The following is a 13,665-nucleotide window of genomic DNA, read 5'->3' as shown; positions in this document are numbered from 1 at the left end:
GATCTATAGGCTAAGTTACTTTTGTCTTTATTTTAAATCTCTCACTATTATTTTCCAAGACAGCCTCAAATATTGGACTTATTTTATCTAATAACTAATTTTGTTTCTGAAAAAATGAATTGGCACTCACATACACTTTTTTGTTTCAGATGTTTTTATTTACATGTATTTTAAGCTAAATGTATTTCATTTTAACAGTGAAAATGTAAAAGAAACCTACACAAAAATATTGTAAAATGTTTGATTTTAAACCATTTGGCATGAATAATTTTGGAATTATATCTTCAGCTCTGAAATAACTGCAACTTTAGATACAAGAGTGATGAGCTCAGTATTAGAACATTGAATGAGTAGAGTTTTCCTGTGATATCATGTAACTCTCTGTCAAGGTTCCTCCCCCACTCTGAACTCTAAGGTACAGATGTGGGGACCTGCATGAAAAACCTCCTAAGCTTATCTTTACCAGCTTAGGTCAAAACTTCCCCAAGGTACAAAATATTACACCCGTTGTCCTTGGACTGGCCGCTACCACCACCAAACTAATACTGGTTACTGGGGAAGAGCTGTTTGGACGCGTCCTTCCCCCCAAAATACTTCCCAAAACCTTGCACCCCACTTGCTGGACAAGATTTGGTAAAAAGCCTCACCAATTTGCCTAGGTGACTACAGACCCAGACCCTTGGATCTTAAGAACAATGAACAATCCTCCCAACACTTGCACCCCCCATTTCCTGGGAAATGTTGGATAAAAAGCCTCACCAATTTGCATAGGCGACCACAGACCGAAACCCTTGGATCTGAGAACAATGAAAAAGCATTCAGTTTTTTACAAGAAGACTTTTAATAAAAAAATAGAAGTAAATAGAAATAAAGAAATCCCCCCTGTAAAATCAGGATGGTAGATATCTTACAGGGTAATTAGATTCAAAAACATAGAGAACCCCTCTAGGCAAAACCTTAAGTTACAAAAAAGATACACAGACAGAAATAGTTATTCTATTCAGCACAGTTCTTTTCTCAGCCATTTAAAGAAATCATAATCTAACACATACCTAGCTAGATTACTTACTAAAAGTTCTAAGACTCCATTCCTGGTCTATCCCCGGTAAAGACCAGCATATAGACAGACACAGACCCTTTGTTTCTCTCCCTCCTCCCAGCTTTTGAAAGTATCTTGTCTCCTCATTGGTCATTTTGGTCAGGTGCCAGCGAGGTTACCTTTAGCTTCTTAACCCTTTACAGGTGAGAGGAGCTTTCCCCTGGCCAGGAGGGATTTCAAAGGGGTTTACCCTTCCCTTTATATTTATGACACTCTCATAAATGCCAATGATTCAGGTACATCAAAGGGGGGGAAATGTACTATATTTATTCAGTCCAACCATTACGTCTATACACATTATGGACACAATTTATTTAAGGGCATTTCTACATGGGACACTCAGGAAAATTAAGCTTAATTAACTGAAGGTGTAAATTTAAACTACATTAGGTAAAGTATGTAATGTCCCTGTATAGACACTCTCAATCAGAAGTACAGTAGCCTGAGTTCCCCTTAGCTTAACTTTACTTCAGTTAAGCTAAAGTGAACAGGGATTAAATGCATTTTAACTAATGCACTTTAAATACACACCTTCCGTTAATTTGGTTTAATTTTCCGCATTGTCTCATGTAGTCATGCCCTAAGGCAGCATTTCTCAAATATGGCCACTGTGGCTGCATGCAGCCAGCAGGGGCTTTTCTTGCGGCCACAGCTTCCTGGGTGGTGATGGGGGAGGGGCAAAGCAGTGGCCCCTACGCCAGGGTCGCCAGCAGGGGTTGGTCCCTGCCTCCTTCTGGAACCACAAACAATGTAGGAGAAGGTGACCAGTATGAGTTCCCCACCTTCCTGGGGTGGATGGGGCTTGGGCTTTGGGCTTCAGCCCAGGGGTGGTGGGCAACAGGCTCTGTCCCCCAGCCACAGGGCTTTGGACTCCTGCCCCAGGCTCCCACGTTGTCCCTGGCCCCTGTTGCCTCCTCCATCCCCCAGCCATGCAACAGGACCCCAGGCTCCAGCCCCGGACTCACCCCCCATCACCCTGACCCCAGCTGCCTCCTCAACCCCCCAATCTAGGCCCCCATCACCCCTGACCCTCCTACCTCCTTACCCACCTCCCCATCCAGGGTTTAATTTGTCCCCCAGCTTGACAGTGATGAGTAAATCTTCTGTAAAAAATTATATTAACAAATATACAAATATCACTTTTCACAGTAGCAGACTTACTAGCTAGCAAGTCTGAAAAAAAAAATCAACCAACAAAAGTAAAACATGCAGAGCACCTTATTTGTGTTTCTATTCGGGTTAGGTCCAGTAAAGAATAGGGACATCTGTACATTATTTTTATCATTAAGGCTGCAAAAAATCCTACATTAATAAATTACAATGATTCGGACATGGATATGTGCATATTTATTTGTTTTTCCCAAAGTTAATTAAGTATTTTAGGAAATATTGTCACAGCGACCACCTGCAAGAGTTGGTGGCTGCACTCTGAGGCCACCAACAAATTTGTTGTGAGAGCCCCTAAGGAACTGTCTCTTTGTTAAGCCCTGAAATGCCTAGGTACAATATAGATGAAGTGGGTAAAGGGTTGAGATGAATTTTCTGTAACTGGTCAGTTTGTCATAGCTTTATATGGATAGATAAGATATGGCAGGGGTTGGATGAGTGTTTCTTTTCTGTATGGTTAATTATCGAAAATGTGCTGCTGTTCACATCAGTTGAAAGTGTTAAATTTACATATATTTTAATGAAGTTGTTTTAAGCTATTGAAACAGATTAACACACTTCGTACTATATTATAATAAAGTGGAAGTGAGGGTAAGATGTATAGATACAGATTTAGCAATAAATGTTGTGAAGGAAGAAAGTATTTAGGCTGTTTACCTTTTCTAGAAAAGTACTACTATAAAGTATTTGACCTTCAGCAGTTATGTGGTGAAAAGGAGACAAGTTAAAGCTTTAGGATTCAAGAACTGATTTATGCAGCTTGGTGTAATTTTCCTTTGGATCCGTTTAGTGATCACGCTGGCAATTGCAGTGTATGTCTCACTGGAATTTATTGAAGTTAGTGGTGGAGAGCTGGAAGTCTCAGCTAAAGTTAAGGAAAAAAATGACTGACACTTTCAAGTTTTTGGTTTACGATCCTTGTCAAGTGCAAAGTTGTGCGTGCGCACGCATGCATATGAAATATCACTCCCCACCCACCCTCAAAAGAGTTCCATTTATTTGGAATCAGTCTTGCAATGTACTGAGCAGCGTGGCCCTGATCCCTCAGACTCTTTGAGCACATGCTCGACTTTAAGTATCTGAGTAGCTTCCTTGACTTCAAAGTTTAGCATATGTGCAAATACTCTGCTGGATCTGGATGAGACTTTGCAGCACCTTGGTGGATTGAGGCTTTATATTATTTCTCTCAAACTGAATCTATAAATGAGTCCTGAGCTGCTTTCAATTTTCTGGTAATCGTGGAAGAAATGAATGGTTTATTACAGGCGCTTGGGGGATGAGTTTCGTCATATCCCAAGGATTTTGAAATAATGCATATATTTATGGAAGGCAGTGATTTACACAATGTGACACCTGTGTGTGTTTTATTTTTCATTATATATGTAGGCATAAATGCCTTAAATGGAAGAATGTAAATGACTGAAGCTTGCAAGACGTTTGACTCCATTAAAGGGCCGTTGTCTTGCCATGTCAGCACAGCATGTAGAACATGAGGACATGAACTGACTGGTGCGATTATGTTAATTGTAATCAGCCTAACACTTTTCATTAAAACTTAATTGCCATTTAATCATGCATAAAAGGACAGAAAATGGAGTTCAGTGTACAAAACTGGCCTTTACTCTGGGGTTTAATACATTTAAACTAGCTATTACAAACCAGGTTGCCAATTAACCCTTTCCTAGAAAGACACAGAATATTGGGAGGGGGAAGACACTTCCACCCCCAACAAAATAGCTGTTCTTCTTTAGCCACTCCGTACCTTGAGGGCATCTTGGTCTCATATTAGTTGATTTTCAGTGGGCATAAGCACTCTTTTGGTTTTACTGACCTCTGCATTCCACTTTACTGAACACTCTCTTTTCTAATCAATGCTTATAATCTTGACACTTTGAAAAAAAATCAACAAAAGAGACAAATGTTAGCCATAAACATTTACAGTATATTTTTAACAAGTCAGATTATTATTCTTACATGCTTACTATCTTTGGTGGTTTCATTTTAACACTGTTTTTAACATTCCTGATTTAACTTTCTAATTCTTTTTTCCCCTTTACACTGGATTCTCATTTGTTACTATTTATAAGACCTGTGCTGTTGTCTTAAAATGAACCATACATTCATATTTTCTTTGACTGATTTAGAAAGGTTGATCTTTATGATCATACTTATATTGAATACAGGGCCTATTCCCATAAGTTTTGTTTTAAACAGTCTATATCCAGGTGGTTTCAGGTAGAGTGAGACCCATCTGTGACTTTCTTGTATGCTTTCTCTGTGGGTTTAGAATCATTCTTTTTGGTCATGCATAAGCTTCCCCATTGTATAACAATATAAATCATGTTCCTCTCTCTACCTACATCTGGATCAGCACTGTATCTCTTTCCAAGTTAACAAAACTATCAAGGTGAGGACTTGGGGCTATTCTAGCAAATTAGAATAAGCAGAGTATTTTGTTTGTTTATAATTCGCTCTTTCTCATATTGGAGGAAGCTGCGCATTAAATAAGATGGCTGAAGAAGATATGGCCTTTGAATTGGTGTATGTGGAAGACACTGAGGTATTTAGTCTCTGTGAGGAAAGATTCAGGTGATAATTGCTGACATGCTCATTTTCTGGTAATGATGGGCATGGGTGTATTGACCTACTTGTAGAATTTCTAATATCTGGTGCAGTATATGAGATCAGTAATGACCAATTTTCATGTGGCTCCATATGTGTCAAGGTTCCTCCTCCATTCTGAACTCTAGGGTACAGATGTGGGGACCTGCATGAAAACCTCCTAAGCTTACTTTTACCAGCTTAGGTTAAAACCTTCCCAAGGTACAAATTAATTTTATCCTTTGTCCTTGGAATATCCACTGCCACCACCAAACTCTCACTGGGTTTACTGGGAAGCGTAGTTTGGACACGTCTTTCCCCCCAAAATCCTCCCAACCCTTGCACCCCACTTCCTGGGAAAGGTTTGGTAAAAATCCTCACCAATTTGCATAGGTAACCACAGATCCAAACCCTTGGATCTCAGAACAATGAAAAAGCATTCAGTTTTCTTACAAGAAGACTTTTAATAGAAATAGAAGTAAATAGAAGTAAAGGAATCACCTCTGTAAAATCATGATGGTAGATACCTTACAGGGTAATTAGATTCAAAACCTAGAGAATCCCTCTAGGCAAAACCTTAAGTTACAAAAAAGACACACAGACAGAAATAGTCATTCTATTCAGCACAATTCTTTTTTCAGCCATTTAAAGAAATCATAATCTAACACATACCTAGCTAGATTACTTACTAAAAGTTCTAAGACTCCATTCCTGGTCTATCCCCGGCAAAAGCAGCGTACCGACAGACCCAGACCCTTTGTTTCTCTCCCTCCTCCCAGCTTTTGAAAGTATCTTGTCTCCTCATTGGTCATTTTGGTCAGGTGCCAGCAAGGTTACCTTTAGCTTCTTAACCCTTTACAGGTGAGAGGATTTTTCCTCTGGCCAGGAGGGATTTTAAAGGGGTTTACCCTTCCCTTTATATTTATGACAATATGTTATATTTTAATTAAATTGTTTATTATCTAATTTACTTGTTTGTGAATAATTAGCATAGAACCATAAACTGCATCTTTTAAAAAATGTGCGGATTTAGTGCTCGTGTTGAATTGTCATCACCTGAAGAAAAACCACTGTGTTCATGACTATAGGGCAAGGTTCCCCCTCACTGCCCTGCCAATGTGCCTCAACCTAATCTGGGAAGAGTTGCTTTAGGGCTAACAGCTATAGTTCAGGCCCCATGGCCAGTGCAATTAAAGCACAGAATCTGGCCCCTAAATTCTATTCTGTCTTCTGTCTAAAGTGATTTTGTACAAATTTTTGAAATGTGTTACACAAATTTTAAAAAATAAGGTATGGTACTTGTCTGCCTCCTAGGGTAGAGATATGAGATCTTGAACAATAATAGGAGTTGTGAAAAATATAGAAATATTAAAACTAATCATTAGAAGAGTTTCTTGACAAGTTCCCAGCCCAGTGCAGGTTTTGGGGTACCTTATGTGAGACCTGCACACTTGCATTTACCTGAGATGAAAGAAGGAATGAAAAAACTGCTGATTGGGAGATTCATAGATTCATAGATATTTAGGTCAGAAGGGACCATTATGATCATCTAGTCCGACCCCCTGCACAACGCAGGCCACTTGTGTGACACTTTTCTTGTATGGAAACCCCCACCCTGTTCAAACATGTTCCAGATACTCTCGGAGCATGACCAGCCAAAACAGGACGGGTTCACATTTTGTTCCAGGAAACAGCAATTAGGTGACACTTGTTGGAATGTCCTGAAGAAATTAGTGTGTGTGTGTGTGTATATATATATATATATATATATATAAACATGCTGCCAAAACAACTATTAGAGGGCACTGAAGGAATTAGCTGAAGAGACCTCAGAGCCACTGCCAATAATATTTACAAACTCATGGGGGGGCGGGTCTCGGAAGACCAGAGAAGGGTTAATGTAGTGCCCATCTTCAAAAATGGGAAAAAGGAGACGCTGAGGAACTATAGGCCAATCAGCCTGACATCGATACCTGGAAAGCTGCTTTTGCAATTTATAAATTATTCAATTTGTGAATACCTGAAGGATGAAGAGGTAATCATTAAAAATCAGCATGGATTTACCAAGAACAAATCATGCCAAAACTGCTTGATTTTCTTCTTTGACAGGGTAACTAATTTGGTGAATGGGCAGAATGCAGTGGGCATAATATACCTGAATTTCAGGAAGGCTTTTGACACAGTCTCATATGACATTCTGATAAGTAAGCTGGAGAAAGGTGGGCTCAACAGAACTACCATTAAGTGGATACATAATTGGTTAAACAATTGCAAACAAAGAGTTAATGAAATTAATAGAATGATGTCAGATTGAAGGGAGGTCTCAAGTCGGGTTCCACAGGGACCTGTTCTAGGTCCAGTGTTGTTTAACATCTTTATTAATGACTTGTATCTAAGTATAGAGTGCATACTGATCAACTTTGCAGCTGACACAAAGCTGGGGGGTTGCCAATACTTTGGAGGATAGAGCTAAAATTCAGAGGGATCTTGATAAATTGGAGAACTTGGCTACAGATAACAAAATGAAATTCAACAAAGACAAATGTAAGATGCTACACCTATGAAAGAAAAATCAAATGCACAAATACAGAATGGGTGAATACTGGCTTGGTAGCAGCACTGCTGAGAAGGATCTAGGAGTTGTGGTGGATGACAACCTCAACATGAATCAGCAATGTGAGGCTGTTGCAAAAAAACAAAAAAAAATAACAAAGACAATTTTAGGTTTCATTAAGAGATGCATAGTATGCATGTCAGAGGAAGTAATAGTACCACTCTACATGGAGCTGGTTAGGCCTCATCTGGAGTAGTGTGTCCAATTTTGGTAACCAATGTATAGAAAGGATGTAGAGAAACTGGAAATGATCCAGAGGTGAGCAACAAATATGATCAAATGGATGGAATGCAAGCCATATGAGCAAAGACTGAATGATTTGGGTATGTTTAGTTTGGTAAAGAGAAGATTATGGGGAGATATGATAGAGGTCTTCAGCATCTTGAAAGGCTGCTATAAAAAAGATGGAGAAAAAATATTCTCTTTCTCCACAGAGGGCATGAGGCAATGGGTTCAAACTACTGCATAGCAGATTTAGATTAAATCTCGGGAAAAACTTCCTAACTGTAAGAACAGTAGGACAATGGAACAGACCGCCTCAGAAGGTTGTTGGAAATGCCTTCACTGGAGGTTTTCAAAAGGAAGCTGGAGAGCCATCTGTCTTGGATGGTTTAGATAGAACAAGTCCTGCATCTTGGCAGAGGTTAGACTATATGACTCTTGCAGTCCCTTCTAACACTATGATTCTAAGTGTTGGAGATCCAAAGCCAGGAACTGCAAGTGATGAACTATCCTAGGAAAGGGCATTCTAACTTTGCAGTACACTTCAGAAGGATCTAGCATAGTATCTGAACAAGTATTCACATCAGATACAGAAGTTATGGCCTTTCTCAGCCAGAAAAAGCAATGGCTTGTGCTGAAAGGTGAACTATAAGGTGGGGGTTACTAACTGAGTTCTTTGAAATCAGTATTGTTCAGTGTTTTAATTAATGACCTTGGCACGAGATGTAGGAGTATGCTAATAAAATTTGATGAGGATGCAAAGTTGGGAGGCATTGTCAATACCGAGAATACTATAGAGGAAGATCTGGATGACGCATCACAAACTATGGGTTTGTCTTGATTAAGAAAAAATATCAAAGTTAGGTTGTAGGTATACATATACAACTATTGTTAGGAGAACCCCAAAGATTCTGAATTGGGAATATACCTTTAAGTTTGGGTGCTTATCTAAATAAGCATTCTCCAGTAATTCAACAGATAATTAGCATTCTCTAAACAGATGTTGGTTCTCTTTGCTGATCTCCTAAGAGTGACCCCAGGAGTGACCCCTCTCCAGACAAGGGGATTAAATGATTTTTGTGCTTGGTTTAGCCTGTAATTGTTGGGGGTTTTTACATGTGAAAAAATATACTTTTAAAAATTATTTATATACAAATTTAGGTCTTGGAGAAAATGCAAACAATAAACAAATATTAAGCAATTTTTGCCCACATCTTTCTTTACAACATGACTTACCAATTGTAGTTAAAAAAAAGAGAGAGAAACAAACAAACAAATTAACACATTCATTAAATTGGAATAATGACTGGGGAGTCACTGCTGCTGCTGTTGACACTTTTGTTGATGCCTTATTCCTTTAGCAAGCGCTTAAGCATCACTGACTGCACATTGAACAGACTTGTCAGTTTCAAGAACCACAAGACATAGTTTGGCAAAGTCTGTTTCAGTAATGGCACCTGTCTCTGGCACTTTGGATTCTTGGTGCATACATGACTGGCTAGGGAAATGCCTTTGGTGACTGTGGTGTATCTTTGCTGGACTGCTAGTGTGGTGCCTTCTTGAAAAATATTTTCTTATTTGTCAGCTTTACTTTGACTAATGTTTACCAGTGCTATTTTCAGTGCTTACAGTTTAGGTTGTACCAGTATTTTCATTATAAAGCCTTCATTTCCAGGATTTATAATGTGACTGCAAAAGTTTGATCCATGACAAAATTGCTAAACACTCTCAGCTCAACAAATTCAGTCACAGAAAAAAAAATAAATCCTGATGACTGACTGACTGACTTCACAGTACTGAGGGGGGGAGGGACTTTACTACTACTGATAAAAGGTGAAGCTGGATAGGGCTCCCCACATCAACATTTAGGGTTCTAGGGTTGAAAGGAAAACAAATGCTATTCCAGGGCCATGAGTCAAGGGAGTGCATTCCTCAAGCACCAGAGGCTTTGGCTCCAAATGTTACCCCTAAATCCCCGATGCCAGTGCTGAGCTAAAGACTCTTGTTGTGACCCCTATGGTGGTGTTATCAATTCCACATTGCCATTCCTCTGGCACCCAGCCCCAGTGCCTATTGCACTTTGGCAGAGTTTGTGTAGGAGGTCATTTCTGAGAGCAGTCTGCATTGGCCCCAGCACCATAAAGGATGGATTTGGAGGCCCTTCAAACAGTTCCTTACACAATCCATGTATTTAGAAGCTCCACTATCTGTCTCCTGCTAGTTCCCATAGAAACTGCTACTGCAGACACTCCAGACCCCCCGGAAGTGAACATTTCTATCCTCCTATGATGATGTCAGCATTTTGGCAGCAAACCCAGTCTATTTCCGGGGATTATAGATTCTATTCTAGGAGGTGATCTCCAACCTCTTCTCGATGCAGACTTCTCCCTAATCATCCAAAAGGGCACACTCCACCACCTTTGCCTCTACCACTTGCTGAAATTTCCACAGTGGAAGAACACAAACACATTTGTGGAACTAGAAATGAGGTGATAAACATCCAGGGTGAGTCAACTCCCTGCAGGATGATCTTGATGCACAGTTATGATTTCTTCGCATAACAGTAAGATTCTCCTGACCCCGGAGGATCTTAATCCATTCAGTGAACTTTTTTTAAAATGGTTCAGAGCTTCCAAGCTCCACTGGAAACACTGAAAGCTAATCGGTACTTTTCCATGATTCTCAGTCTAGTGTGTTTACATTTCTCATAATGGAGCCAATACTGCTTTTCTCTGGTGTGTTTAGAATTGTGTGAGTTTTTTAAATAACTTTACTGGAACTATTGCAAATTTTTTGTGCTTTGTTCTTGACTGCGATGTACCAAAATTCTTCTCAAACCTTTGCTGCAATCACTTCTCCCTTTTCAGTTTTAAAACAAAACAAATGGGACTTTTGCTGCAGTGTCTGTAACTTACAGACCTAAGTTGCGGGACAGCCTGTAGTATTTTTAGTGGAAATTGGAAGCTTTGAATATTTTTTAGAAATCTTCAAAGTAGAGAGAAGAAAATGTTTTTGACAATAGGCATTGCTGACATGACTGTATTTCTCAGACATAGTTGGTGAAGATGATGATTTTATCCTTGAAGACATAATGATAGTGTGTGGGCTAAACAAACTCATAAAAACATGTCCTTTAAAAGACAAATTAGACTCAACTCTAATATGTCACAGATATATGTAAATACCCTGGTTAATATTTTCAAAAGGAGCCTACATTTCCCATTGACTTTCCGTGAGGTCCTATGTCAATTATGAAAATGAGTCTTAGGTTTTGAAGTCACTTAGACCCTTTTGAAAATTTTACCCAGTGTGATTATTTTGCAGGATGTGAATAAGCCCTGGCATAGCAGTGCACACTGTTTGAATTTATAAGGCAAACATTAATTATATTGTTCCATATCAGTATATTGACATGTATAAAAAAGTGCCAGTTATGAGATGGAATGAGTGACAGGGAAATGAGTAACTTTTAAAGTCTGCATTAACTACTGGTGTATGAAATATGTACACCAACAGAAATATTACTGTCCTTGAGACATCTGCACAAAACCCGATAAAGTACTAGTGGACTTGTGACTTTCCTCCAGCTGGAGAGAGATTGAGAGAGAGAGAGAGAGAGAGAGAGAGAGAGAGAGAGAAAGAAACCCTTGGGACTCCTGAGCAGTAAACAGCTTACAAATGAAACAAGTTGAAAACTTGACAGCTTGTCTAAATGGTCATTTTACTGGATGGCACATCAATGCTTAAGCTCGTGTTTTGTTTAATTAGGATCAAGTATATTTGTGGATAATAAAATGGTTGTTATTCTCAAATACAGATAATGCATTCATAGGAAAAAATGCAAATAATATTTTGATGCTTGTTAAATGTTTGTCAATAGCAGCTTTTTAAATTTTGAATTTGGACTTGGTAAATGCAGTGAATTGTTTTAGACATCAAATCTTTGGTAACTGATGTATATTTGATGTCAAAAATAGATGAGCAAACTTTGCTAGTTGAGATATTACATTGCACAGAACGCTTTATGGAGGGAATAAAGTATTCAAAGTTTTTTTTTTGGAAGAGGACAATAACTAATGATATATATGTGTGTGTGTGTGTGTTTACACAATTTTCAGCAAATTTGTAAATTTACTGTTTCTTAGCAAACATGCTCTACAGTCATTCACAATTTTAGACACGTTACTTGGCTATGAAATGGGAAAGCACTTCAATGGGATAACGACCATATAGCTGTTTTCTCTCCCTGGTGGCCAAGTATACATTCAGTAAACTGCACTAATGTGGCCTAGCTGTCAGGTAAATTTTAAATGTAGTGCTTGGGGAGTTATGTGCAAAACTCTCATTAGCAGTGACAGTTGTTACTTGAATTGATGCTCATAAATCACAATGTGAAACTCAAATAAAAAACAACAAAAAAAGAAATTGTTCCCCCCACACACACTTCATTGAGAAATAGAACCCACCTCAAAGGTGTGGGCCCTGTGCAAGAAAGATGTGTGAGTTTCAGGGATGGAAAAATGACCAGAAAATAATCCATAGTACAAAGACACACATTAAACCTTATTTGTATACACAGCAGTCATAGAGAGACCACAATCAATACATTTGGGATATATATCAGGTTAAACGGTCTAATCTACTCATCTGTCTGCAGACATGCAGGTACATACCATATTTGCTGGATTTTCGTTGCAGCATCAGAGTATGTCTGACATATATTTCTGTCTGGGTCTACTACTTTTCCCTCCCTGCACTCTCTCCCCTATAAAGTACCATCACAATACTTATGCTGTCTTTTCTGAAACTACAATGGTTACTGCATACATCAGTCAACAGGGGACATTCAGTGAGCAGACATAAACTCTTCATAGCAGATATTGTGTCTTGTTCTATGTTTGTATAGCACCTAGCTCAATGGGACCCCGATCTCAGTTGGGCTCCCTAGGTGCTACCATAATAGTCTTAAAAATAATAAAAGAATAAGTTGGTCCGATGTTCAATACCATCACTTGGATAAAGAATTGTAATTGCAGGAGGGAATGTTTCCACCAGTACTGAAAATCATCCCTTCCCCTTCCTATCCACATTCCATGAAGGTCAGTAAGTCTGGGCTTGTGCCAGCTGAAATTAGCTGAACATCATGTTAATGAAATATGAAAGTTGTATGCCTATACTGGCACAAAAGAAACCAGTTTGAAATAAATAATTAAATAAACCCTCTGTGAGGTAGACAAAGGACTGAAGTGACTAGAACAATGAAACATGGTGAATTTACAAGGGGACTTGGTATATTTCTTTGTTTTAAAACTTTTTGTATCTGTTAAAAAAAAGCTGTGGGAAAGCGACAGACATGAATTGACTTAGACAGTAAAAGCATGAAAGAGAGGACCCACAATAGCAGACACAGTACCAAAAATTTCAGAGTAGCAGCCATGTTAGTCTGTATTCGCAAAAAGAAAAGGAGTACTTGTGGCACCTTAGAGACTAACAAATTTAGCTGTAGCTCACGAAAGCTTATGCTCAAATAAATTAGTTAGTCTCTAAGGTGCCACAAGTACTCCTTTTCTTTTTACCAAAAATTTGTATGACTTTAAATAAGCTTGGCCTCCTAACAGCAAATTGACTTTTATTTTTAAACCTAAATGGCATCAACACTAAAGATTTACCAAGTCTAAGAGCTAGTACTTATTATTAATATGATTTATTATTATTTTATTATCATTTCTTCGTGACCCACCAAAAGTGTGCTTAGTTATTTTACCAACAGGTTTTGTATTGCTAGTTTGGATATAAGGAAAATCTAGTTCCCAATACAACAGAGTCAGAAGTGTGAAGTAATTGTTAGAAAGTATAACAAGTATCAATAGTGTAAGGTCTGCACTACTCTCAGCTATGTTATTTCTTTTACATAGATCATTTTCTTCAATGAATTCCTTACTGTGGATTCGATTTCCTGAGG

The 13,665-nt window shown here is 38.6% G+C and overlaps 1 protein-coding gene across 2 annotated transcripts in view; it reads left to right on the top strand.

The window, feature by feature from the left end:
* CSMD1 (CUB and Sushi multiple domains 1) overlaps window positions 1-13,665 on the top strand; it is a 2,003,711-nt gene that overhangs the window by 1,625,144 nt on the left and 364,902 nt on the right. The window lies entirely within an intron of this gene.

The sequence above is a fragment of the Lepidochelys kempii genome, chromosome 3 (genome assembly GCF_965140285.1).
Source record: "Lepidochelys kempii isolate rLepKem1 chromosome 3, rLepKem1.hap1, whole genome shotgun sequence".
In the NCBI taxonomy this organism is placed as follows: domain Eukaryota; kingdom Metazoa; phylum Chordata; order Testudines; family Cheloniidae; genus Lepidochelys; species Lepidochelys kempii.
Note: the sequence above shows the minus strand (reverse complement) of the source record. Positions and strands in the feature narration are given on the sequence as shown.